Source organism: Triticum urartu, chromosome 7A, assembly GCF_056163025.1.
Source record: "Triticum urartu cultivar PI428250 chromosome 7A, HENAU_Tu73, whole genome shotgun sequence".
NCBI lineage: Eukaryota > Viridiplantae > Streptophyta > Magnoliopsida > Poales > Poaceae > Triticum > Triticum urartu.
The window spans coordinates 531,008,016-531,033,401 of NC_141879.1; positions in this window are offsets into that span (position 1 = coordinate 531,008,016).

Here is a 25,386-nt window from a genome sequence, read left to right on the forward strand (position 1 = left end):
GCACCAGGAGAACTACTACGATTGTGCCCTAGTTCGGCCAGGCGAGCACCTCAATAGAGAAAGCCAAAAACCGACTGTCATGATATGGCGTGAGACTGGTCAACCACTCGATGACTCTTCGGAATCTGTAGGATTCCTCCGCATTAACGAAGGGCCGTTTCCCGGCCAGGCACATACGCGCCCCGAATTCAGGCGAGCGCAGTCGCCACCAGGGGCTACCTAAATAGTCCCATTGTCAAGCTCCTATGGCTAAGTGAAAGTGTTAAAGCATTATAGTCCGGTTGCCTAGCTCGCTGCGCTATCACCTCCTTTGTAGGACCAAGACATTGGATTAAGTGTGAAAATGCGCCTTCTGCGAGCACCCCCGCACTATGTGCGTGGGGGCTGAAGCCAATGATTGCAATCTTTCAGATTTTGTATCTATATCTTAAAACGGCCGCACAGGAGGTGTTCCAAATACTTGAAGGCACAAGTATAAAAGGCTACTACAATTCATCAAAATATTGCTTTATAATTACATATGCTATCAGAACATAGCATCCTTCGAGCACTGCGTCTCTATTACACGAGCGCCTTCAAGGACTTCCTGAAAATAGTGCTCGGAGGGTACTCGGCTTTTGTCCGAATCTCGGGATGCAACAACGGTGGTCTCCATCTCTGCCCAGTATGTCTTGACACGGGCAAGAGCCATCCGTGCGCCCTCTACGCATGCTGACCTCTTCATCGCATTGATATGTGGCACCGCGTCAAGGAATTGCTGCACCAAGCTGAAATAACTCTTCGGCTTCGATCTCCCCGGCCACAGATGACCCATGACGTACTTCATGGCGAGTCCGGACAATCTATTCAGTTCGACCCATTGAGCCAGACGATCGTCCACTACCAGTGGACGCTCTGGATTCTGGAACTGCGACCAGAAAAGCCTTTCCACTTCGCGATCTTCTTGATCTCGAAAGTATTCGGTTGCATCAGTAGCACTCGCTGCCAAATCCAGATAGGTGTTCTCCGCACTCCACATCCGGTCCAATGGAGCAAACTTCGGATCGCAAAACTTCCTCCGCAGCATAAAGGGCTTTCCAGCCGCAATCTGTCCGGCCTGACGCAGCTCCTCCTTCGCAGCTCTCATCGTAGAGCGAGCGTCCTTGGCATCAGCAACGGCCTTCTCTAAGTCCGTTTGTCTCGCCCGGTCTTCTTTCTCAAGAAACTTGCAATGGTCAGCAGCACTTTTTAACTTCACGGCCATCACGACCATCTCCTTCTTGCTTCGGCAGTGAGCAGCCTGTTCGGCTCTCAGCTCTTCAAGGGCCTTCTCGGCAGCCGCATCACTTTTCCTGGCTTGTTCCTTAGCTCGGGCAAGTTCCGCCCGAAGACTCTCCACGGCGGCCGCACCATCTGCGTCAAGCACACACATTGTAAGATACTGGCATAAAGCTCCTCTTACCAGATGCCGCCCGAGGAATTGCATACCTTGAGCCTCATCAAGCCGCTCGTTGACGAGCGCGATGTCGGCATCTGCCACGTCAAGTTGCCGCTTTAGTTCGGCAAAATCATCAGTTCGACCCGATTCCGGACACTTCGCCACCTGTATACAAAGGCGACATTTTAGACCTGGGATTATGATCCTCTGCGCGCCGCCAATTTTGACAACGCACAGAGTCTCAGGGGCTACTATCTACACAGGGCGCATCTTGTTTATGCGCAACGGATAAAGAAGTACATTATCAAACGTACCTCAAAATCCGTCAGCAAACTTCTGACGGCCTCATGCAATCCGCTTTCCGCGAATGAAATCCTTCCAATCACCGTACCCATCAATGCACGGTGCTCCTCTGAGATAGAAGCTCGCCCCAGCAGAATCATCAGCTCCTCCGACCGCGCATCGGACGGTGCCGGACTCGTCCTATGACCTCCATCAAAGGTCGGACGCGGAGAACCTTGGGGGGACATATGGCTACCTTCCACCCCTGCCGGATTCGGAGAAACCCTCCGTGACGACACCTCAGGGTCGCCCGCCTCGCCAGGCGGTACGGCAGGGGGAGGCGTTCCACTCTCCATCATCTCCGGAAGAAGACCCCCCGAAGACGAGCTCTGCTGAGAAGGGCTGAGGTCCGAGCTACAAAGTAAAATTTCGGTTAATCTTCTCAGGTAAAAAGCAAGGATTTCTCTCATCCCTCTAAAGGAAAATCTTTCTCTACTTACGTCTCACTAGAGGGCTGATCCCTTTGAGGGCGTAGTTCGGCCGAGGATCTCCCCGGCGTCGGACCCTCTGACGAGGACTTTTTCCCCCGCTTTGAGGCCATGGTCTCCGGGTCGTCAGAGGCGGCCCTCTTCTTGCCCTTAGGAGAGGAATTGTCGGTTCTTCCCTTCGGAGCAGCCTCCTTTGAGGAGGCCATAGTTTCCTTGTCCTCCCCCTCGCTTCCCTCCAAAGGCACGATCTTCAACATCCTGACTAGCACGGGATCGGCCTAGTCTCAGGAAGGGGAGCCGGACACCTGATCAGCTTTGCCTTCGCTATCCACTCCTGTTTAAAAGGACAGCTCTTTTAGGGGCGAATTTATGACAATTTTATGGATAGCGAGTCCAGGCACGAGGTTACTTACTTGAGTATCCAGGCGATTGCAGCTTAAACCTGCGTCCTCGGTCAAATCCGGACACATTGCTTATGATCCGAAGAACATTTTATACATCTCCACGGGTGTTGCGCCCATAAAATGCTGGAGAGCTTGTGGTCCCTCCGGATTAAACTCCCACAGACGAAGGGAGCGACGTTTGCCGGGCGGTGTTCGGCGAATCAGCATGACTTGCGTCACCTTGTCCAAGTTGAGGTCTCTTTCTAAGAGATCCCTAATGCGGCCCTGCAACAAGGGCACGTCTTTGGATAACCCCCAATCTAATCCTCTGTTGACCCATGACGCTAGCTGTGGTGGGGGACCCGAGCAAAATGCAGGAGGCGCCACCCACTTGGCGCTCCTGGGAGCGGTGATATAGAACCACTCTCGTTGCCACAAGCCGAGCTCCTCTTGAAAGGAGCCCTCAGGCCATGGAGCATCAGCATTCTTACTTATGACAGCGCCTCCGCACTCTGCGTGCCGTCCCTCGATCATCTTCGGCTCCACTCCAAAAGTCTTGAGCCATAATCCGAAGTGAGGAGTAACACGGAGGAACGCTTCGCACACAACGATGAATGAGGAAACGTGGAGGATGGACTCTGGAGCTAAGTCATGAAATTCCAGCCCATAATAGAACATCAGCCCCCTCACGAAGGGATCCATTGGGAAGCCTAACCCCCGAAGGAAGTGAGACATGAACACTATGCTCTCACCGGGCTGGGGACTGGGAATAGCCTGCCTTTGAGCAGGCAACCTATGCAAAATTTTGGCGGTCAAGAACTTAGCCTCTCTGAACTTTAGCACGTCCTCCTCCGTGACGGAGGAGGGCATCCATCAGCCTTGAAGGTTGGAACTGGACATTGTCGAAGGTCCGAAGTGCCTGGAATCTGGAGCCTAGGGTGTTGGAACTCGAGGCGACAGGCGAACTTGTTTTGAGATTGGAGAAAAGGAGTAAGGCCTTGGTCTCTTTATAAGAGATTGAATAGGAGGAGCCCTCCCCGTAACCGTTTGGGACTCGCCTTTAATCGATAAGACATGCTAATGGGCACGATTGGGTTACCCATGTCCGTATTGATGAGAATCCCGTAAATAAAGGGGACACGATCTCTGCTTTGACAAGACGTGCCAAGGAAACCGCCTCACAAAACACGCTGAGGTGGAAAAGTGAAAACGATTCGAATAAAGGCTTGGCCGTAGTGTGATGTCACGCTGCGGAATACGTCAGCGGATTAGATTTGTGTTAATATTATTCTCTCTATGGCAATACGTGGAAACTTATTTTGCAGAGCCGGACACTACTCTTGGTGTTTACAAACTTTTATGAAGAATTCGGAGGAGGAACCCGCCTTGCAATGCCGAAGACAATCTACGCGCCGGACTCGTCGTCATTGAAGCCTGGTTCAGGGGCTACTGAGGGAGTCCTGGATTAGGGGGTGTTCGGGTAGCCGGACTATACCTTCAGCCGGACTCCAGGACTATGAAGATACAAGATTGAAGACTTCGTTCCATGTACGGATGGGACTTTCCTTGGCGTGGAAGGCAAGCTTGGCGATGCGGATATTCAAGATCTCCTACCATTGTAACCGACTTTGTGTAACCCTAACCCTCTCCGGTGTCTATATAAACCGGAGGGTTTTAGTCCGTAGGACAACTTCATCATACAACAATCATACCATAGGCTAGCTTTTAGGGTTTAGCTTCCTTGATCTCGTGGTAGATCTACTCTTGTACTACCCATATCATCAATATTAATCAAGCAGGACGTAGGGTTTTACCTCCATCAAGAGGGCCCGAACCTGGGTAAAACATTGTGTCCCTCGTCTCCTGTTACCATCCGCCTAGACGCACAGTTCGGGACCCCCTACCCGAGATCCGCCGGTTTTGACACCGACATGGGCCATAAGAGGGGAGCACACCAGCCCATAAGGGGTGGCGCCCCCCTTAGGCATGTGGCCGAATTGGAGAAGGAGGAGAAGGGGTTCACCCCCTTCCCTTTACTCTCCGGCAGAAAAGGAAGGGGAGCCGGGGAGGCCGAATTGGGGAGGTCCCAAAGTAGGATTCCTCCTACTTGGGGCGCCCCATGGCTGCTCCCCTCCCCATCCCACCTATATATACGTGGGGAGGGGGCACCTAGAACAGACAACAACAATCGTTAGCCGTGTGCAGCGCCCCCCTCCATAGTTTACACCCCGGTCATAAGTTTGCAGTGCTTAGGCGAAGCCCTGTGATAATCACTTCACCATCACCGTCACCATGCCGTCGTTCTGACGGAACTCATCTATTTCCTCGACACCTTGCTAGATCAAAAAGGCGAGGAACGTTATCGCGCTAAACATGTGCAGAACTCGGAGGTGCCGTACGTTCGGTGCTTGATCGGTCGAAGCTAGAAGAAGCTCGACTACATCAACCGCGTTGTCAAACGGTTCCGCTTTCGGTCTAGGAGGGTACATGGACACACTCTGCCCCTCTCGTTGCTATACATCTCCTAGATAGATCTTGCGTGAGAGTAGGAAATTTTTGAAATTGCATGGTACATTTCCCAATAGTTGTATCAGAGCCAGGTCTATGCATAGGTGATATGCACGAGAAGAACACAAAGAGTTGTGGGTAGGGATAGTCATATTGCTTACCACCAACGCCTTATTTTGATTCAGCGGTATTGTGACCAACCTTACATGTCCACGCACATGATACCGGTTCCACCGACTGACATGCAACTTTTTTTGCATAAAGGTGGCTGGCGGGTGTCTGTTTCTCCTACTTTAGTTGAATCAAATTTGATTGCGGCCGGTCCTTAAAGAAGGTTAAAACAACAAACTTGATGAATCACCGTTGTGGTTTTATGCGTTGGTAAGAATGGTTCTTGCTAGAAGCCCGTAGTAGCCACATAAAACTTGCAACAGCAAAGTAGAGGACGTCTAACTTGTTTTTGCAGGGCATGTTGTGATGTGATATGGTCAAGATATGATGTGATACATGTTGATGTATGAGATGATCATGTTTTGTAATATCGACAACCGGCAGGAGCCTTAGGGTTGTCTCTTTATTGTATGAAGTGCAAGCGCCATGTAATTGCTTTACTTTGTCACTATGCGTTAGCGATAGTTGTAGAAGCAATAGTTGGCGTGACGACCTCGACGCAACGATGCTACGATGAAGATCATTGTGTCAAGCCGGTGACGATGGAGATCATGACAATGCTTTGTAGATTGAGATCAAAAGCACAAGATGATGGCCATATCATGTCACATATTTTGATTGCATGTGATGTTTATATTTTATGCATCTTATTTTGCTTAGAATGATGGTAGCATTATAAGATGATCCCTTCACTTAATTTCAAGATAAAAGTGTTCTCCCTGAGTATGCAGTGTTGCTACAGTTCGCCATTTCAAGACACCATGTGATGATCGGGTGTGATAGACTCTACATTCACATACAACGGGTGTAAGACGGTTTTGCACATTCAAAATACTTGGGTTAAACTTGACGATCCTAGCATGTATAGACATGGTCTCGGAACACTGGAGACCGAAAGGTCGAACATGAATCATATAGTAGATATGATCAACATAGAGATGTTCACCATTGATGACTACCCCATCTCACTTGATGATCGGACATGCGTTAGTTGATTTGGAATATGTATCACTTAAATGACTTGAGGGATGTCTATTTAAGTGGGAGTTCTTTAGTAATTTGATTAATTGAACTTAAATTTATCATGAACTTAGGCTTAATAATTTTTGCATATCTGTGTTGTAGATCAATAGCTCGCAATATAGCTCACCTATTTTTGATATGTTCCTAGAGAAAAATAAGTTGAAAGATGATAGTAGCAATGATGCGGGCTGGATCTGTGATCTGAGGATTATCCTCATTGCTGCATAGAAGAATTATGTCCATGATGCACCGCTAGGTGACATACCTATTGCAGGAGCAGATGCAGACATTATGAACGTTTAGCAAGCTCGATATGATGACTACTTAATAGTTTAGTGCGCCATGCTTTACGGCTTAGAACCGGGACTTCAAAAACGTTTTGAATGCCATAGAGCATAGGAGATGTTCCAAGAGCTGAAATTGGTATTCCAGACTCATGCCCGTGTCGAGAGGTATGAGACCTCTGACAAGTACTTTGTCTACAAGATGGAGGAGAATAGCTCAACCAGTGAGCGTGTGCTCAGAATGTCTGGGTACTACAATCGCCTGAATCAAGTGGGAGTTAATCTTCTAGATAAGATAGTGATTGACAAAGTTCTCTAGTCACTATCACCAAGTTAATAGAACTTCATGATGAACTATAATATGCAAGGGATGAACAAAATGATTCCCGAGCTCTTCGCGATGCTGAAATCGGTGATGGTAGAAATTAAGAAAGAGCATCAAGTGTTGATGGTTAACAAGACCACTAGTTTCAAGAAAAAAGGGCAAGGGAAAGAGAGGGAACTTCAAGAAGAATGGTGATGTAAAAAACTGTCAAAAAAGATGAAAAAGTTTGTGATTGTGGATACATCAAACAAGGTTCAGATTTTAGATGCGTGTGCGATGCGGGGCATAGGGTTGATCCATATGAACTGTTTGTGATGAGACAGAACAACAGAAACGGCCAGCCAGATGAAGGTGTGTGCGATATACGGCATACACTTCACCTCAATAAACTATTTCTGATGAGGCGGAAAAATAGAAACAGGCAACCAAATGAAGGTGTGTGCGATATACGTCATACAGTTCACTCGGATGAACTGTTTGTGATTAGGCAACACAGAAGAAACGGTCAGCCCGATGAATGTGTGTGCGATATATGGCATATGGTTCACTCGGATGAACTGTTTGCGTTGAGCCAAGAGAATAGAAACGGTTCAACTTAACAAGATGTGTGTGATACGCGACAAATAGGTCTGCAATCGGAAATGTGTGGGAAGACTGATAACAACATAGACAATTCCTGTTAACAAGCCGTGTGTGTTGTGAGCAAACGATTGCTGGTATACAATTATGAGTGATTGATGAAAACATCATCGACGGGATCCATTGTTTAGTCCATGTGCGATGTGATTTGCTCTGTCCGCACAACATCTACGCTCTGTCTACAGAGCATCAATATATATACTTAAAAAGACAGCATTGCATAACAAAATTAAGCATACAATTACACAAGTGACTACACACATAACATTTCCACACACCAAAGTAAGCAATTACATGCATACTATACTAGGAGAAATGAGGATCTAATCATCTACTTCTTGTTGCGACAACGCTTGCCATTGCTCTGCTTCCGGCTGGATCCCTGGCCGTTTTGGGGAAGGAGGCACTTCCTCATGTCAACGATCCGCCTGTACATCTCGTAGCTCATGTACGCCTCCTTGGCCGCGTACATGATGTGAGCTTTGTCGAGTTTCTCCATCCGGGCCGAGTGCCAGGCACGCTTGTCCTTGTTGCAAGAATCCTTCATGTCTCAGTAGTAGGGATCGATGATGCCCTCGGCGAGGTGAACCAGTGAGTCCTTCTCATGCTCGTTGCTGCCCCAGATCTTGTATTGGCCCTGGATGTCGACAAGATTGCGGTAGGAGATGCCTGAATTCTTGAGAACCTTTGCATCGTGGTGCTGTCCAGCGTAGCGAACATGTAGTGGGGGCTGTTGACAAACCTGGCTAAACGCTCGCAAGGCCTTGTGTCCAGGCAGTAGTGGTAGGTAAGGACATGATTGTGCATGCACATCTGGGCGACGACGACCTTGGTACGAGACCCGGCACAAGGGTGGGTGTACTCGAGGTCGAACCCGACCACCTTGTACTTCTCCTCAGCAAGCAACATCTCCATGATGTGGATGGAGTGCTCCACCCAGACCGACTTATTTGTGTACACCATCGAGAGCTCAGTGAACCTTCTACAGGTGTCCACCACGGCATGCATGGTGAACTGTTGCTTGTCATCGGCAGCCGCTCGGAGCACCATTGGAGCCACGTAGAATACCCTCTAAGAATTTTTCATGGTGGGTGTGCTTCTTGCAATATTGGGGCACGATCGAAAGGTTAAAGAGACACAAGGGTTAAATGGCCGCTGTAATAAATGGGGGCCAGCCGGCCTGTAATCGTCATGTCTTGTCACCGCGTTCATAACGGAGGATTCCAGTGCACGCATAAGAACCACACACGTGTTTCATTTGACCATGCGCCGGCTCGAAGAGGCGCCAAATGTATCGTTGGTGAGCCTGTTCCCGTGCAACCGCGCAAGCTTCCCGCCCGGCTAGTTTGGCCACTCGTCGGCTAGAAGTGGGGTGAATCATGGGCATATATTGGCAAAAGGCTTTGTAAAAATGAATTGTGTGGAATGACTTCGGTCATAAGTTTACCCGGTGATGAGGTCAAAGTTACACAGAAGGGTGATGATAGACACTCAAGTGCGATAATTAATTCTACGCTCTACAGGGCACATGCTTGAAGAAACTAATTGTGTGCAATAATGTCGAAGATCGCAGTCGAGTTAGCTATACAGATCATGTGCTATGAGATCGACAATGTAAACACATTCGAGAATGGTTAATGAAAGCTAAGTCCATTGCATATTAAGGTCAATATATGAGTCTCACACGATGCCATTTCAATGATTGTACCAGAAAAGCTCGAAATATTACAAGGTTCAAATTCCAGAGTTATATGGCTCAAATTCGAAGATTACAAGGTTCAAACTGATATTAGAAATGAAATTCAGCTCATCAGCCGCAAACGCCCGCGCTGATCCGCTGAACATGGATATAAGAGAGGTTCAAACTAATATTACCACTTGTAAGGCTGGTTTCGAAACCTCATCATTTTTGCAAATGGATCAGCCACTAAAAAGTAATGTATGGGGTTGACACAATGACTTTCGATTACTTTGTCATCTGAAGTTCCAAAATGACATTCAACTTTTTTGGATCCTTTTCCATTCTGCCTCAGCCGCTGGTGCTGATCAACAAACCATTCATTTTTGTGAAATAAATGTAGGGTGAACCTCATTACCTTCAGCACCCTTGCTCTGACAACAAAGAACCTGGCGAATATAATCTTCGGTAAGGTCCCTCGGTAGGAGTTCAAAGTAATTTCTGAGAGATGTAGATCTAGGTATTCGATGTGATTGTTATATTGTATCACATTATCCACCACCGGGCCTAATATTAGCTGCAAAAGAAGAAAACATGTTAGTGCCTACATGCAGTTTTGAACACTACTACCGGCCTATTTGATTTGTAGGATTTGTAAAATGCACTAATGTGCCATCTTCGATCCGACATGATTAACATGGGCATTTGATTACAATCTAGAAAAACGTAGCCTTCTTCACAAGAGGTTGGATTGGATGCAAAGTTCCCTAAGAAAACTAGTACATATGAATCCAAAGAAGAAATGCTTATGGATTGTAACCATATGGATCAAGCAACCAATATGGGGGGGACATGTATTTACTGAAATCCTCCAAAATTCCTTCAGAAATCATAGTGCATTGTCATTGTAAACTTGGGAAAAGGTGTACAAAATTGAACTTCCTTATGGTTAGCATTTAACAGGAAAGGAACATCACCTCGATATATAGCTTCTCCAGGCACGGAAGGCATCTTAGGAAACTGACAACTTGGTCCAGGTTGGGACCGATAGATTCTAGTGCCAAGACCTTCATTGTGCGTAATTTCGGGGTCAAGCTTGTGAGAATCATTTTCTAGATGATAGACGAACATACATCTTCAAAATTAGAAATAATGTTAATTTCAAGAAGGGGAGGTAGAAGGCAACTGTTGTACCTGAACGGGTGTGGAACCAATAACAAGTTCGGAGTATTTGTCAGACGAGTAGCCCACCACTGTCGATTTTGACGTAGAAATGACATTGATTCTTTTTGGACCTTCTTGATCAACTACAAGTAATATCTCAAGTGAAGGTGTGTCCGCAATGACCATAACGTTGTACACATTTTGTGATGTCTCGTTGCAGCACCAGCAACACACATAAATAATCCAGAGAGTCATGGAGGTGATGTGGAAGCTACTCAACCCATTGATCGCCTGAAGACGAAGGTACTCGAGTATAGTACAGCCGCGGAGCAGGCGCTCCATGGCACCGTTTGGCAGGAAGACGATGACGAGCTCAAGGTGCTTCAGTCATGGTAGAATAAGAGCGGGCGCATCATTAAGGGGGGATGGAAGTTCATGAACTTGGCGATGCGCAGCATGGGCACGAGGCGGAGCACGAGCGTTGGTAGCGAGTGCATATGCCCATCATCAAAAGTGAGCTCCTCGAGCTAACCTAGGGCGGGGGATTGGAACCACTCATCAAGCTTGGCTCGGTCCTTGCCGTTGGAATGGAACTTTCCCATTCCGAGGCCTCTGGTTGGGCCATCATGACTACCGAGGATCTGAGAGAACGCGTCCAAGCTTTTGTGATAGCCATGGCTGAGCTCGTGGGTGTCGATGAGGTCGAGAGGGGTGGATTGCCATAGGGGGTGCCACCGCTGGGAAAGGACGGTTGTCTGTGCCCCATATTTGATTGGGAGGAGGGAGATGATGACTATCAACATTGTTGGAGTAATGGGCCACGGGTAGGCTAACCCAGGCCCAGAACCTTTCAAGACATTGAGGCGGACTGCGCCCCTCGAAGCCCCAGGACGAAGAGCCGCCTTCTGAGAGTCGGCGGTGAGGCGGCCGGCTGCCCACTCACGGCCAAGTCACAGGGACGACTTCAGGATGAGCCGACTCCTGACTGGCGACTTCCAGAGAAGCCGGCCTTAGGGAGTCGGCCCGCGACGCCAACAACCCCCATGCCCTCATAAAGAGGGACGGGACGGGGAGTGGCCACAGTAAGGTCCACTCCCACCCTTTTCCAAGGGCAGGCATGGCCACAGTATGCCGTACCCACAGAAATCTCCGCCCGGCGCGACACTGTTGCCATGCCGGCCCTGACGTCAGCCCCAGTGGGCAGAGTCCTGTGCCCACGACGGCCTGCCGGTACGACGACGATGGGTCCCACCAGTCGGCAGGCGTACGGAAGACGACGAGAGCGCTACCAGTCGGCCCCCAGCAGTCGGCCGGCCTCTCCCACGGGCCCCACGCGCCATTAACCAGACGCGACAGGGAGTGGCAACAGTGATCGCCCGCCAGACGGCAGAGCTGTTGCCACGACCCCATGACCGAGCCCGCGTCATTAGAAGCACGGCTACAGTAATCAGCAGCCGTCAAGACCCGCCCGCGGCGGACGCGGCCTGTTGGCTCCGTACTGATCTAGTCGGCGGGGCCCACCAGTCGGCGGGCCCCAGCAGTCAGCGGAGAAGACGGAGGCCGGAGGCACTGACGGCTGGGCCCGCGCCCAGACGGATTACCATTGTACCCCTGGGGGGTAGGCCTATATAAACCCCCCAGGGCACCCATGCAAAGGGTTGGAATCCATTAGCACTAGACCAGATCATATAGGAAGGAGAGAGCTAGCCTTGCCTGCTCCTACCTCCAGGAAACAGCTCAAGGAGCAACCGTGTAAACACTTTGCCATAGTGATCATGCGGAGACCCCGTAGAGCAGCAGTAGGGGTATTATCTCCCCGGAGAGCTCTGAAGCTGGGTAAGATTCGCCGGCGTGCATGTCTTCGCCTCATCCCGTTTCCAGGCATCGGCGACGTTCTACTCGCCCCCACCATGATAAGCCATCCTTTGGCATATGTCGCACCCAACCCCCGACATTTGGTGCCCACCGTGGGGCCTGGTGCACCGTCGTCCGAAGACCTGCTCTGGACGGGAACCCTTTTCCTCCCTGGCGAGCGTAGCCAGCGAGGCATGCCGAACGGAGTTTGCGCTGACGCGCTGCACGGCGTTGAGATCGCCTGTGCAGCCAGCTGCCTCGCCGATCTTGTCGGCGAGGTTCGCCTCTCCGACGAACCTGCATCCAACGCAGGCACGGGCGGCCCCGAGAGCCTCCTCACGGGCCTCCTCGACAAACTCCACGTCGCCGGCGAGCCTGCCGTGGACTTGGAGTCTGTAGGTTCCACCGACCCGATGCCGGTCGACTCCGACACCGCGTCGCTCGACGCGTTCCCCACCAACGTGGTGGTCTACGACGAACCTCTCCCTCGCGCGGAGAGCGACGGAAGCACTGTCACCGAGGTGCTCGTCATCGGTCATGATGAGCCTCCCGACGGAGGAGCGCATGACCCACTTGGCGCGGCACTACAAGACCTGACTGCGCCTTCCGGAAGAAGCTGACGCGGAGACGTTGGAGGCGCGCCGCCTTTAGCTCGTTGAAGGCGCGAAGAAGCTAGCTAGCATGAGACGCTTGTCAGAAGCCTACCAGCGTGAGATGGATCGCGTTGTGGGTGGCACGCCAGCCCCAGCTGGGCCCAGCCGCCTCGGCACGGTCCAGCAGCGCAGCAAAGCCATCGCCAACCTGTTCGGGGCAAGTCGCCCTGTGTACGCTATGCCTGCGGAGAACATTCGAGCCGCCCAGGCGGCGGCGGACGAGCTGGATAACTTCGAGGGCGAAGAGCGCCGCCTGATGATGGAGCGAGTCCAGCGGCTCCTCGACGCGGCTGCCGCGCAGAACGAGGCCGGCTGCCACACGGAGGCGCCGCAGCGGCAAAACGACGACCTTCGCCGAGATCAAGGCGCGATGTCTCGGACACCGACTGGCGGCGCCCAAGGAAGGAAAGACAAGGATCCGACTATCAGCCATAGTCGGACTCACATTACCATAGAGCGCGACCAAGACGGCCGCCCGAGAGCAGTAGAACGACGGGACGACTGTGCGCCTCCTCCTCCTCGCAAGGAAAGGCAAGTCTCCCCGCCGCCTGTTGATCATCCGACTCTCGGCGACCTCCTTGGCCACCAAGAGGGAGTCGGGGAAAACGACGCCCGCCACCGGATCGACCGACTTCACCGATCCCTGGCGCTGGAAGAAGAAGACGAGTTGGGTCCGCCTTGTTTTGGGCCCCGCATTCGAGACGAGCCCTTTCCCAAAGGGTTCATGCTCCCAAGAGACACGCCCAAGTACACCGGCTCCGTGAAGCCGGAGGACTGGCTGGTTGACTACTCCACGGCTGTCAACATAGCGAACGGCAACAAGCGCGTCGCCGTAAAATACGTTCCGCTCATGCTCCAGGGCACGGCCCGGACATGGCTGAACAGCCTGAAGCCCCGCAGCATCAACAGCTGGGTCGACTTCACCGAAGCATTCGTCCGCAACTTCACCAGCACGTACAAGTGTCCTCCCAAGCCTCGTCAGCTTTCCTTGTGCATGCAAGGCCCCAACAAGTCGACCCGCGACTACCTCACGCGTTGGGCCGAGCTTCGGAACTCCTGCGAGGGCATGCACGAGGTGCAGGCTATCGAGTACTTCACCGCCGGGTGCAGAGAAGGCACCCTCCTCAATTACAAGCTCCTCCGCGACGAGCCAGAAACCCTCGACGAGCTGCTAATCATAGCAGACAAATATGCCACGGCCGACTCCTCCATGAAGGCGGAGATTCAAGTTAGCGCAACTGGCAAAGTGGCCCCTCAGGCTCCAAGAACTCCGGCAGGAGACGCCAGTCGGCGGCAACAGCAGAACGACCACAAGCGCAAGGCCCCGCAGTCGGCTTCCAGCAGCCGACAGGTCGCGACAGTTGAAGCCCAGCAGTCGGATGGGCAGCCTCCACCCAAGCGACAGAAAGGTGGCAAGCCCAACTGGTTGCCGGCTTTCTCATACCAGCAGACTCTGGATGGTCCTTGCAAGTTCCATAGCGGCGCGAAGCCATCGAATCACACCACCCGGAAGTGCCACTGGCTCACCAGGATCGCCAAAGGAGATGGCCTCCTACCTCCCCCGCCTGTTGGGCAGCTGCCTTCGCCTCCGCCCCAGCAGCCGGCTGTCAGGCCAGTCGGCGCAGTACAAGACGAGTACCCCGAAGAGCACGGAGCCTACATGGTATTTACCAGCATGGTTGATGATCGACGCAGCAGGCGGCTGCAGTGACAAGAGGTGAATGCAGTAGCATCAGAGGCGCCAGAGTTCATGCACTGGTCTGAGAAGCCTATCAGCTGGAGCAGGGCTGATCACCCAGAGGTGATGCCGAGTCCGGGCTCTTATGCCTTTGTCTTGGATGCCACCTTTGCCACGGATAGACAAGCTGCTCGTTTCTCGCGAGTTCTGATAGACGGAGGCAGCAGCATCAACATCCTGTACAAGGACACACTGGAGAAATTAGGAATCAAGCAAAGACAGCTTCAGAGCAGCCGGACTGTGTTCCACGGCATTGTTCCTGGGCTTTCCTGCTCACCAATCGGCAAGATCCTGATGGACGTCCTCTTTGGAGACAAAGATCACTTCCGCCGAGAGTCAGTTCGGTTTGAGGTGGTGGACCTTGAGAGCCCATACCATGCGCTACTTAGCCGACCCGCCCTGGCCAAGTTCATGGCGGTCCCCCACTACGCCTACCTCAAAATGAAGATGCCCAGTTCCAGGGGGATTCTGACCGTAGCCGGTGACTACCGGAAGTCGTCTGCCTGTGCGGCTGAGAGTAGTCGGCTGGCCGAGTCCCTGGTGATCACGGCCGAGAAGCGGCTCCTTGACCGGGTTGTGGCGATGGCCGGCAAGCAGCTAGAGGTGTCGCCCAACCCAAAGGAGTCGGAAGCTAAGGGTTCGTTCAAGCCGGCCAAGGAGACAGAGAAGATACCCTTGGATCCGGAGCACCCCGAGAGGTATGCTGTTGTAGGCGCAAACCTCGACAGCAAATAGGAAGGCGAGCTCGTCGATTTCCTCCATGAGAATCGGGAGACGGAATTCGCCAAGCACAAGTTACATGTCCGATCTGATGCAAAGCCGGCCAGGCAGCCCTTGCGCCGCCTGTCAGAAGAAAAGAGAAGAGTTGTCGGAGAAGAGATAGCCCGACTCCTAGCAGCCGACTTCATTATGGAAGTATTATTTCCAGAGTGGCTAGCCAACCCGGTCCTGGTACTAAAGAAGAACAAGCAGTGGCGAATGTGTATTGACTACACGAGCCTCAACAAGGCCTGCCCCAAGGACCCGTTTGCTCTACCAAGAATTGATCAGGTGATAGACTCCACCGCCGGATGCGAGCTGTTGAGCTTTTTGGATGCATATTCAGGATATCACCAGATCAAGCTGAACCTGACTGACAGACTGAAGACCACCTTCATCACACCGTTTGGAGCCTTCTGCTACCTCACCATGACGTTCTGCTTGAGGAATGCCGGCGCCACCTTTCAGCGTTGCATGCAGAAGTGACTCCTCAAGCAACTCGGGAGAAACACCCACGTCTACGTGGACGATGTGGTGGTGAAGACGGAAAAGCGTGGAACACTGCTGGAAGACCTCAAGGAGACCTTTGAGAACCTGCGCCGATTCCAGATCAAGATCAACCCGAGAAGTGCGTCTTCGGAGTACCAGCCGGCCAACTCCTTGGCTTCCTGGTCATTGAACGCGGCATAGAATGCAACCATGTAAAGATCAAGGCCATTGAGAGGATGGAGGTACCCAGCCGACTGCTGGACGTGCAAAATTTCACCGGCTGCTTGGCGTCCATCAGCCGATTCATCAGTTGGCTGGGCGAGAAAGCTCTCCCCTTATACCAGCTCATGAAGAAGACCACTTTTTTCGAGTGGAACCACAAGGCGGACGAAGCTTTTCTCTAGTTGAAGAAGATGCTGACTACTCCACCCGTTCTGGCGGCTCCGACTCCTAAGGAACCTATGCTCCTGTACATCGCCGCCACCAGCCCGGAAGTCAGCACGGTCATTGTAGTGGAACGCAAGGATGAAGGCAAGGCACTACCTGTCCAGAGACCGATATATTACCTGAGCAAAGTACTATCAGCCTCCAAGCAGAACTACCCCCACTACCAGAAGATGTGCTATGGCGTGCACTTTGCCGCCAAGAAATTGAAACCTTACTTTCAAGAGCATCCAATCACTGTGGTCTGCACGGCCCCACTTGCCGAGATCATTGGAAGCCGAGATGCTTCTGGCCGAGTGGCCAAGTGGGCCATAGAGCTGGCTCCCTACACCATCCACTACCAGCCCCGCACCGCCATCATGTCACAAGCACTGGCCGACTTTCTCGTCGACTGGGCCGAGACCCAGTACCTACCTCCAGCGCCCGACTCCACCCATTGGCGGATGCATTTCGACGGCTCCAAGATGCGCACCGGCTTGGGAGCCGGCGTTGTCCTCACTTCTCCTAAAGGCGACAAGCTCAAATACGCACTGCAAATCCATTTTGCCGCCTCCAACAACGTCGCTGAGTACGAGGCGCTCATTCACGGGCTCCGGCTTGCCAAAGAACTCGGCATTCACCAGATTCTGTGTTATGGCGACTCGGACTTAGTGGTCCAGCAGTCGTCTGGCGACTGAGATGCCAAAGATGCAAACATGGTGAGTTACCGTTTCCTCATGCAGCAACTCAGTGGGTATTTCGAGGGGTGCAAGTTCCTCCAAGTGCCAAGAAACGACAACGACCAAGCAGACGCCTTGGCACGAATCGGCTCTACCCGCCAAGCAATACCATCCGGCATCGCCCTTCAACGCCTCCTTAAGCCGTCTGTCAAGCCTTCACCAGAATCAAACTCCATCTTCGTGTCGGCTCCTCCCGAAGAAGTCGGATCCGACTCCAGAGCCCCGGCAAACGGTACGGGGATTTTGGCATATGACTCCAAAGCCGCCACAGTCGAGGCCAGCCCAGGGACTGCAGAACCCGGCCTGGGGACTGCGGCGGCGGGCTCGAAGACTCCAACTCGGCCCAAGAGCCGCGCTAGTCGGCCCGGGGACTTCATTAACCCAGCAAGCAGTTGTTGACTCCAACCCGCCGCCTCCCAGCCCAGCCGCCCTCGTCCAAGTCGCAGTTCTGGCTGTCGAAGAAATAGCAGCACCCTCATGGGCCCAGCCCATCCTCAAATTTCTGGTGAGCAAAGAGCTGCCGACTGATGAGACCTTAGCTCGGCAAGTACAACGCCAAGCGGCAGCCTACACCATAGTCAACAGAGAGCTGGTCAGGCGCAGCGTCACTGGTGTCTACCAGCGCTGCATAGAGCCAGAGCAAGGCCAAGCAATTCTCAAAGACATCCATCAAGGCGAGTGCGGCCACCATGCGGCTTCAAGAGCACTCGTCGCCAAAGCTTTCCGACATGGTTTCTTTTGGCCAACGGCCTTAGAAGAGGCCAAGGAATTGGTCCAAAATGCAAAGGGTGCCAGAAGTTCCGCTCCAAGCCGCATCAGCCGGCTTCTGCACTCAAGACCATCCCCATTGCCTGGCCTTTCGCAGTTTGGGGTCTAGACATGGTGGGACCATTCAAGACGGCACGAGGTGGATTAACTCACTTACTTGTCGCAGTGGACAAGTTCACCAAGTGGATAGAAGCGAAGCCAATCAAGAAACTGAACGGTCCGACTGCCGTGACTTTCATCTCCAACATCACAATTCGGCACGTCATACCACACAGCATCATCACCGACAATGATACGAATTTTGCCAAAGGCGCCTTGGCCCATTTCTGTGCGACACTGGGCATCCGACTGGACCTAGCATCCGTCGCCCATCCACAGTCAAACGGCCAGGTGGAGCGGGCAAACGGCATCATCCTGTCCAGCATCAAGCCCCGACTGATCGAGCCTCTGGAGCGCTCGGCTGGCTGATGGCTCGACGAGTTGCCAGCCGTCCTCTGGAGTCTGCGCATGACTCCAAACAAGTCAACCGGCTTCATGCCTTTTTCCTCGTCTACGGTGCTAAAGCCATCATCCCAACGGACATAGAGTTCGATTCCCCGTGAGTCACCATGTACACCGAGGAAGAAGCAGAAGAAGCACGACAAGACGGTGTCAACCTGCTGGAAAAGGGCCGGCTGTTGGCACTCGGCCGGTCCAGCATCTACCAGCAGAGCCTGCGCAGATACTACAACAGGAAGGTCAGGCCGAGATCTTTCCAAGAGGGCGACCTTGTGCTCTGACTGATCCAGCGAACAGCCGGCCAGCACAAGCCGTCGGCGCCTTGGGAAGGCCCTTTCATCATCAGCAAAGTGCTGGGCAACGACTCCTACTACCTGATTGACGCTCAGAAGCCCCGAGCACGCAAGAGGGACGACTCCGGCAAAGAGACAGAGCGTCCATGGAATGTAAATCTCCTCCGAAGATTTTACAGCTGATGCAGTATGTACCACGTTACCTTTTGTATTAAAGTACCAAGACTTCAGGCCCCCCGAGACGAGCTCGGGGACTACCCTCTTTTGTCTATATGATAAGAATTATGCCTACGAGTATGTTACTCTTTGTTATGCCGCTTGGCACCGGGCTCGACAGGTCGGCCCGGGGACTTGCCGCCTTGCACTATGAAATGCTTCCTGCAGCCGGACAAGTAGTGTGTGGCGCCTAAGCCATCTCCTGTCAGAAGCCGCAGCTCGCAGAGCGACTGTACGGTGGGCAGGAGTAAGGTAGAATGGGCGTTCGCATGAAAAATGGCTAAGGACTCAAAGCATAAAACATAGCTTAAGCCGGCTTCCAGCCTTTTTTCGCAAACCGACTCTTGAATAGTCGGCTTGCCGCCTTCTATTCAACTTGCTCAAAAACTCTAAAAACGGCTAAGTACTTGCCTTCCCAAAGTAGCCAAGCATTTGATCCAACGGCAGTCCGCAGAGCGGCTGTCCGACTGGCAAGATGGCAACTAAGGGAAGGCGGCAAAGGAAAAAGCCAAAAGAGCAATGAGCAAGAAAAGATAGAATTCGGATAAATATTTACATAACATAGGCCCTTGGCCGAATTTTCGAGCAGAAGTTCAAAATACACCCTGCGGGTGGAATTGTGCGAATTAACAAGTTCTTCAAAGACTACTAAAGCAGATAAAATAAAGATAAGGTGGCTGCTTAGGAAGCGGCAGACGGATTCGGAGGGTCGGAGGAGACGGCAGCGTTGGGCATTGGGGCGGCCGGCTGGGCAGTCCCGGCTTGATCGCCTCCGGCGGCAGTCGGCTCGGTCGCAGGCGGCTTGTTGCTGGAGGCGCGATCGAGATGAGGCTGGCTGTCCGCTCCGTCTTCTGGTGCTTCCGTCTCGCCTCCGTCCTCCGCCTCGCCTTCCTCCTCGACGCTGGAGCCGATCACCTCCGCCGAGTCCTCGCCATAGTCTGAGTTCATCCCAAACCACTCCAGTGGTACCTCCTCGCCGTCTTCACCCTGCTCGGGGACGAAGATGCTGGTGTCGATGTACTTGGCGATCGCCGCGGCACGCTTGACGAGGGCGTCTTCAGCGGCTGCCAGCTCCGGCTGGGCCTCTGACCGGAGTTAGGCCAGCCGGTCTAGGTCCAGCCCCGGATACCACGCCTTGACGAACTCCAAGGCCCAGCATGCTCCAGCTCGGGCCGAGGAACCTTTCCAGGCCTCAAGATGACCAGCCGCGACCTCCAGCCAGTCGGCAGTCCGACTGGGGGTGCACGGAGCCTGCATGTCTGGCCACAGGGCAGCAATCGCCTGGGCGCCGACACGTTGAAGCCGGCGCAGCATCCGGTGAGTCGGCCGAAGGCGAGCCTCGATGCTCAGGATATGCTCATCAAGGGTTCGGGGGGCGTCGGCGACGATCTCTGCGCCTCCCGCCCTCCGACCTTCATGGTCAGCCTCGATGGCTTGGATGGCAGCCTGCGAGTGCCCAGGGAAGAAGTCTGCCAAGATGGAAAGAATGAAGAAGCAAGTCAAAAATCAGGAGTCGGCACGACTTATAATCGGCAGCTCGAAGAAAGAAAGTAAAGAAACTCACCATCAACGATGTCTTCAATCTCATGGAAGCCGGAGGCCAGTGATGCCTCCTTGTCAAACCAGGAGGAGCGCTTGCTTGCGAACTCGGCCAGGAGGGCGGTCTCCGTTTCTTCCGCCTCCTCCAGCGTCTTCTTGAGCAGATCCCGCTGCTCTGCCAATTGTGCGGCCAGCTGATCGCGCTCTGCGGCGAGCTTGCCGCACTCCTCCTCCTTGGCGCGCAGCACGGAGTTGGCTTCGCTCAACTGCTGTTGAAGAGTAGCGTTGGCTTCTGAAGAGAAGGAAGAAAGAAGGCGTTAAGTCATCAATAAAGAAGGTCGCTGGGGAGATCCGGCCCGACTGCTCAGCAGTCGGCCTGAATCTCGAGGACTACAGCCCGCGGGTGCGCCAGCGCGCCCCTACAAACAAGAAAAAGGACTCACTCCGGCTCTCCATCAAGTCGGCGGTCCGCTTGCCCAGCTCTTCAACGTTGCGGTTGAAGGCAGTGACACGGAGGTTGTGGTAGTCCTGCGACAAGTATTTCAGACAAAAGTTAGTACCCGAAACTCACCAATTGGAAGTTCCAGGCTGCCTGCTCAGCAGCCGACCCGAAACTCGGGCACTACACCCAGTGGGTGCACTGGCGCGCCCCCACAGAGAGGAACAAGAAAACAAGGACCAACGAGAAAGCATACCCGGACGGCTGCCCGCGATGCCAGGTACGCCTTGGTGCAGTTCTGGATGGCGTCGCCCTCAGCTCGCAGCTTTGTCTGGACGTCCAGAAGCGCCTGGTTCAGCGGCCCCGTGCCGCCTCCTCGCACCCACCAATGGGTGCAGCGCTCGTCGCTTCGGCATCTGGGAATGCCGAGATGGCGGTGCCGGCCTCTAGGGGGCGTGGCGCCGAAGTCGCCTTCTCAAGACGGCGGCGCGTTGGCGAGCCGACTTGAAGGAGTAGCCCTGCCACGGCCTCATCTTCAGTCGGCGGCACCGGCGGGTCCGCCGGCTGTTTCCCTTGCGCGCTCCCAGACGGCGACGGAGGTGGCGGCGGAACGATCACGTCCGGCATGGAGGAGTCGCCGCCTTCCCTCTCCATGATGGGGTTCTCGCCGCCGGCTTCCCCAGACTGCCCCGTGAACTCCGGAGGCAGCGGCGCAGAGTTCAGCGGGGTGGCGAACACCTCCGATTGGCGGTGCGCGTCCTCCTCAGCTTGCCGCTTTGTCGCGACAACGGTTTCAGCCTCCGCCAGCTTCTTCTTGGCGGAAGCCTCTGCCTTCTCGGCCTCCACCTTCTCTAGGCGGGCGGCCTCTTCCTCATTGTGCTTCTCCTGCGCATTCCGCTTCGTCGCCTCCCGGAGGTCGGCGGCGGGGTCAATCCATCGAGTGGTGGCAGACGTCTTCGCTGACCCCATGACGGAGGCGGCGACAACCCTCTCAAGAGTGAGGGGAGCCCAGAAGCGAGGGAAGCAAGTAAAAGACTCAGACAAAGCCACCAAGAAAGAATAAAGCGTTAAGACGGAATACTCACGCGGAGACCAGTGGCGGCTTCTTTACTTCCTTGCTGAAGCGGATGGCCTTCGCGGCCGCTTCGTCCCGCTTGGTCGCCGCAGCCAAACTCTTGGGCTTCTTCGGCCAACTGCCGAACAAGGTCGGCACGGCCCTGCGCTTCTTCCCACCGCCTGGAGCACCCGGCGCGGTAGAAGAGCCTGCGCCGGGATGGCTGGCTCCTGGCCGGTGGCAGGGGGTGACCTCCTCCACATCATCAGGCCAGTCCTCTGGACTGGCCCCGAGCCGCGGGCCGCCTCCTCCCTCGGTGTTGTCTTCCAAAGCCGCCGCCCCTAGATTGGGGTCGTCGACGTCGCTCTCCGCCCGGTCGGCAAGGAACTCGCGGGCCGGCCCCGTGGTGCCGGCTAGTGGAGGGAGGAGGGGATTCTGACCAAAGCCGACTGGTCAGGTCGCACAAAACAAACTCGGCATGAAAGAAGACAATTCAAAGAAAGAAAGAAAATGCAACTCACTGTGGGTGGGGGGGGGGGTTTGGCGCGGGAGTACGGCTCCTTGCCGAACCGCCAGTCCTCCAGGAGCTTGCTATCCAAGAGGTAGTTCACCATGTAGGCCACCTCCTCATGAGGCATGTCCTTGGTGCACATCCGACTCGGGTCACGGTGCCCGCTCATTTGGCATATCATGTGGGGGCGACCTTGGAGCGGGAGAACTTGGTGCGCCACGAAGGCAGCCAGCAAGTCCGGACCAGTCAAGCCCTCCGACTGCATCAGCACTCGGAGTCACGTAATGGCGCCGGCTCTCGCAAGCGTCAGCGACTTGGCCCGGTACGACCAGTTGGGCAATCTCCCAGCCGGCGGGCTGGCTTCGAAAGCCGGCAGGTTGACCCAATCGCCCTTCCCGAAGACGCTCTTCACGTAGAAGTACGATCGCTGCCACATCTTCACCGACTTTATCAGCTTGATGGTGGGGAAGGGGTTGTCGGCCCCCGACCTCCGCACGGCGATGAACGTGCCGCACTGAGCCGGCACGCCTGCAGCCTAGGTGCCGAGCTTGGAGTAGAAGAACTCCCCCAGAGCTCGAGGGTGGGGAGGACTCCGAGGAAGCCTTCACACAGGGCCACGAAGGCGGACAGCAGCACCACTGTGTTGGGCGTGAGGTGGTGCGGCTGGAGGCCGTAGAACTCCAGAAAGGAGCGGAAGAAGCTGCTCGCCGGCAGCCCCAATCTGTGCAGGAAGTGCGAGCAGAAGATAACCCGCTCGCCCTCCTCCGGCGCCAGAGAGATCTCTCCCTCGGCGCAAAGCGTACCCGCACGTAATCTTCGCCGGGGAGCCGACGAGTCTTGCGGAGGAACTCGATGTGGTCGTCATGGACTTCGGAGCCATCCCAGGTGCCGGAATGCACCGAGGGAGGCGCAGCGGCAGAAGAAGAACTCATCGTGAGCGGATCGCCGCGGCGTTCAGCAAAGCTTGGGCGCGCGGCAGTGCGAGGAAGAAGAAGAAGAAGAAGAGCAAGGAGTAGCGTGGAGGAGGGGCGCGCGTGCTCTGCCGCGCCCCCCTCCTCCCCCTACTTATAGCCTCATGGGCTGCGAAGCCGAGGGGGCGGTCGTGGGATTTACTATGCCCACGACCCCACGACCCCCACGTTACCACGACAAAAGTTACTGCGCGCAGTAACTTCACGGGAATCCGAACCGTCCGCTCGGGCCACAGCAGATCCGCTCGAGCGCCGAGGCGCGGTAATGGCGGGCCCCGCCTACGGGCCTGTCCCGTCACGCGCGTAGGCTGGCAGACTGGCCCGGCCGCGTGTTGCCATGTGATAGGCCCGAAATGGGCGGCGGCCTGGAAGCTTATCCAGCACACTACTTGGATCCCGCTGCGACGTTCGAAATATTGTGCAAGTCAGAGTTGGGCGAGTCCGACTCCTTCTAGTCGGCCCGGCAGAAATCAAGCAAGATCCATGTCTCGGGCACCTGGGAAGAGAAACTGCTGAGGCTCCTCAGCCGATCGTCCGCGGTGCCTCATCAGCTTCGGGGACTACTGTCGGAGTAATGGGCCACGGGTAGGCTAACCCAGGCCCAGAACCTTTCAAGACATTGAGGCGGACTACGTCCCTCGAGGCCCCAGGACGAAGAGCCGCCTTCTGAGAGTTGGCGGCGAGGCGGCCGGCTGCCCACTCGTGGCCGAGTCCCAGGGACGACTTCAGGATGAGCTGACTCCTGACTTGCGACTTCCAGAGAAGCCGGCCTTGGGGAGTCGGCCCGCGACGCCAACAACCCCCATGCCTTCATAAAGTGGGACGGGACGGGGAGTGGCCATAGTAAGGTCCACTCCCATCCTTTTCCAAGGGCAGGCGTGGCCACAGTACGCCGTACCCGTGGAGATCTCCGCCCAGCGCGACACTGTTGCCATGCCGGCCCTGACGTCGGCCCCAGTGGGCGGAGTCCTGTTCCCACGACGGCCTGCCGGTACGACCCAGGGACGACGGGTCCCACTAGTCGGCGGGCGTACGGAAGACGGCGAGAGCGCTACCAGTCGGCCCAGTTGGGAGTCGGTCCCCAGGAGTCGGCCGACCCCTCCCACGGGCCCCACGCGCCATTAACCAGACGCGACAGGGAGTGGCAACAGTGATCGCCCGCCAGACGGCGGAGCTGTTGCCATGACCCCATGACCGAGCCCGCGTCATTAGAAGCACGGCTATAGTAATCAGCAACCGGCAAGACCCGCCCGCGGCGGACACGGCCTGTCGGCTCCGTACCGAGCCAGTCGGCGGGCCCCAGCAGTCGGCGGAGAAGACGGAGGCCGGAGGCACTGACGGCTGGGCCCGCGCCCAGCCGGATTACCATTGTACCCCTGGGTGGTAGGCCTATATAAACCCCCCAGGGCACCCATGCAAAGGGTTGGAATCCATTAGCACTAGACCAGATCATATAGGAAGGAGAGAGCTAGCCTTGCCTGCTCCTACCTCCAGGAAACAGCTCAAGGAGCAGCCGTGTAAACACTTTGCCATAGTGATCATGCGGAGACCCCGTAGAGCAGCAGTAGGGGTATTATCTCCCCGGAGAGCCCTGAAGCTGGGTAAGATTCGCCGGCGTGCATGTCTTCGCCTCATCCCGTTTCCAGGCACCGGCGATGTTCTACTCGCCCCCACCATGATCAGCCATCCTTTGGCATCTGTCGCACCCAACCCCCGACAAACATATCACCGGGGAGGCTGATGATGAAGTCTAGGCCTGCTAGAGTCACTTGGAGTTCTTGCTCGACCCGCCTCCACTTGTTGGCAGCCCCGTTCCCCACCTCTGGAGTCTCCTCGTCAGCGATAATTTCTGATAGAAGTGGGAGTACATGGAATATTCAGTTAAAACAGAGCAATAAAAAGGTGTATTGGTAACTAGAAGTTAGTAGGTAGGAATAGAGTAATAAAATGGAATAACAATTAGTTGCTTAAATACTACACAATTCCTTTGATATTTCTAGGTAAGTCAACATGTAGATACTTGAAAAGAACACTTACTTTGAACAAAGTCTAGATGGATGATATCATCGGGGAAGTTTG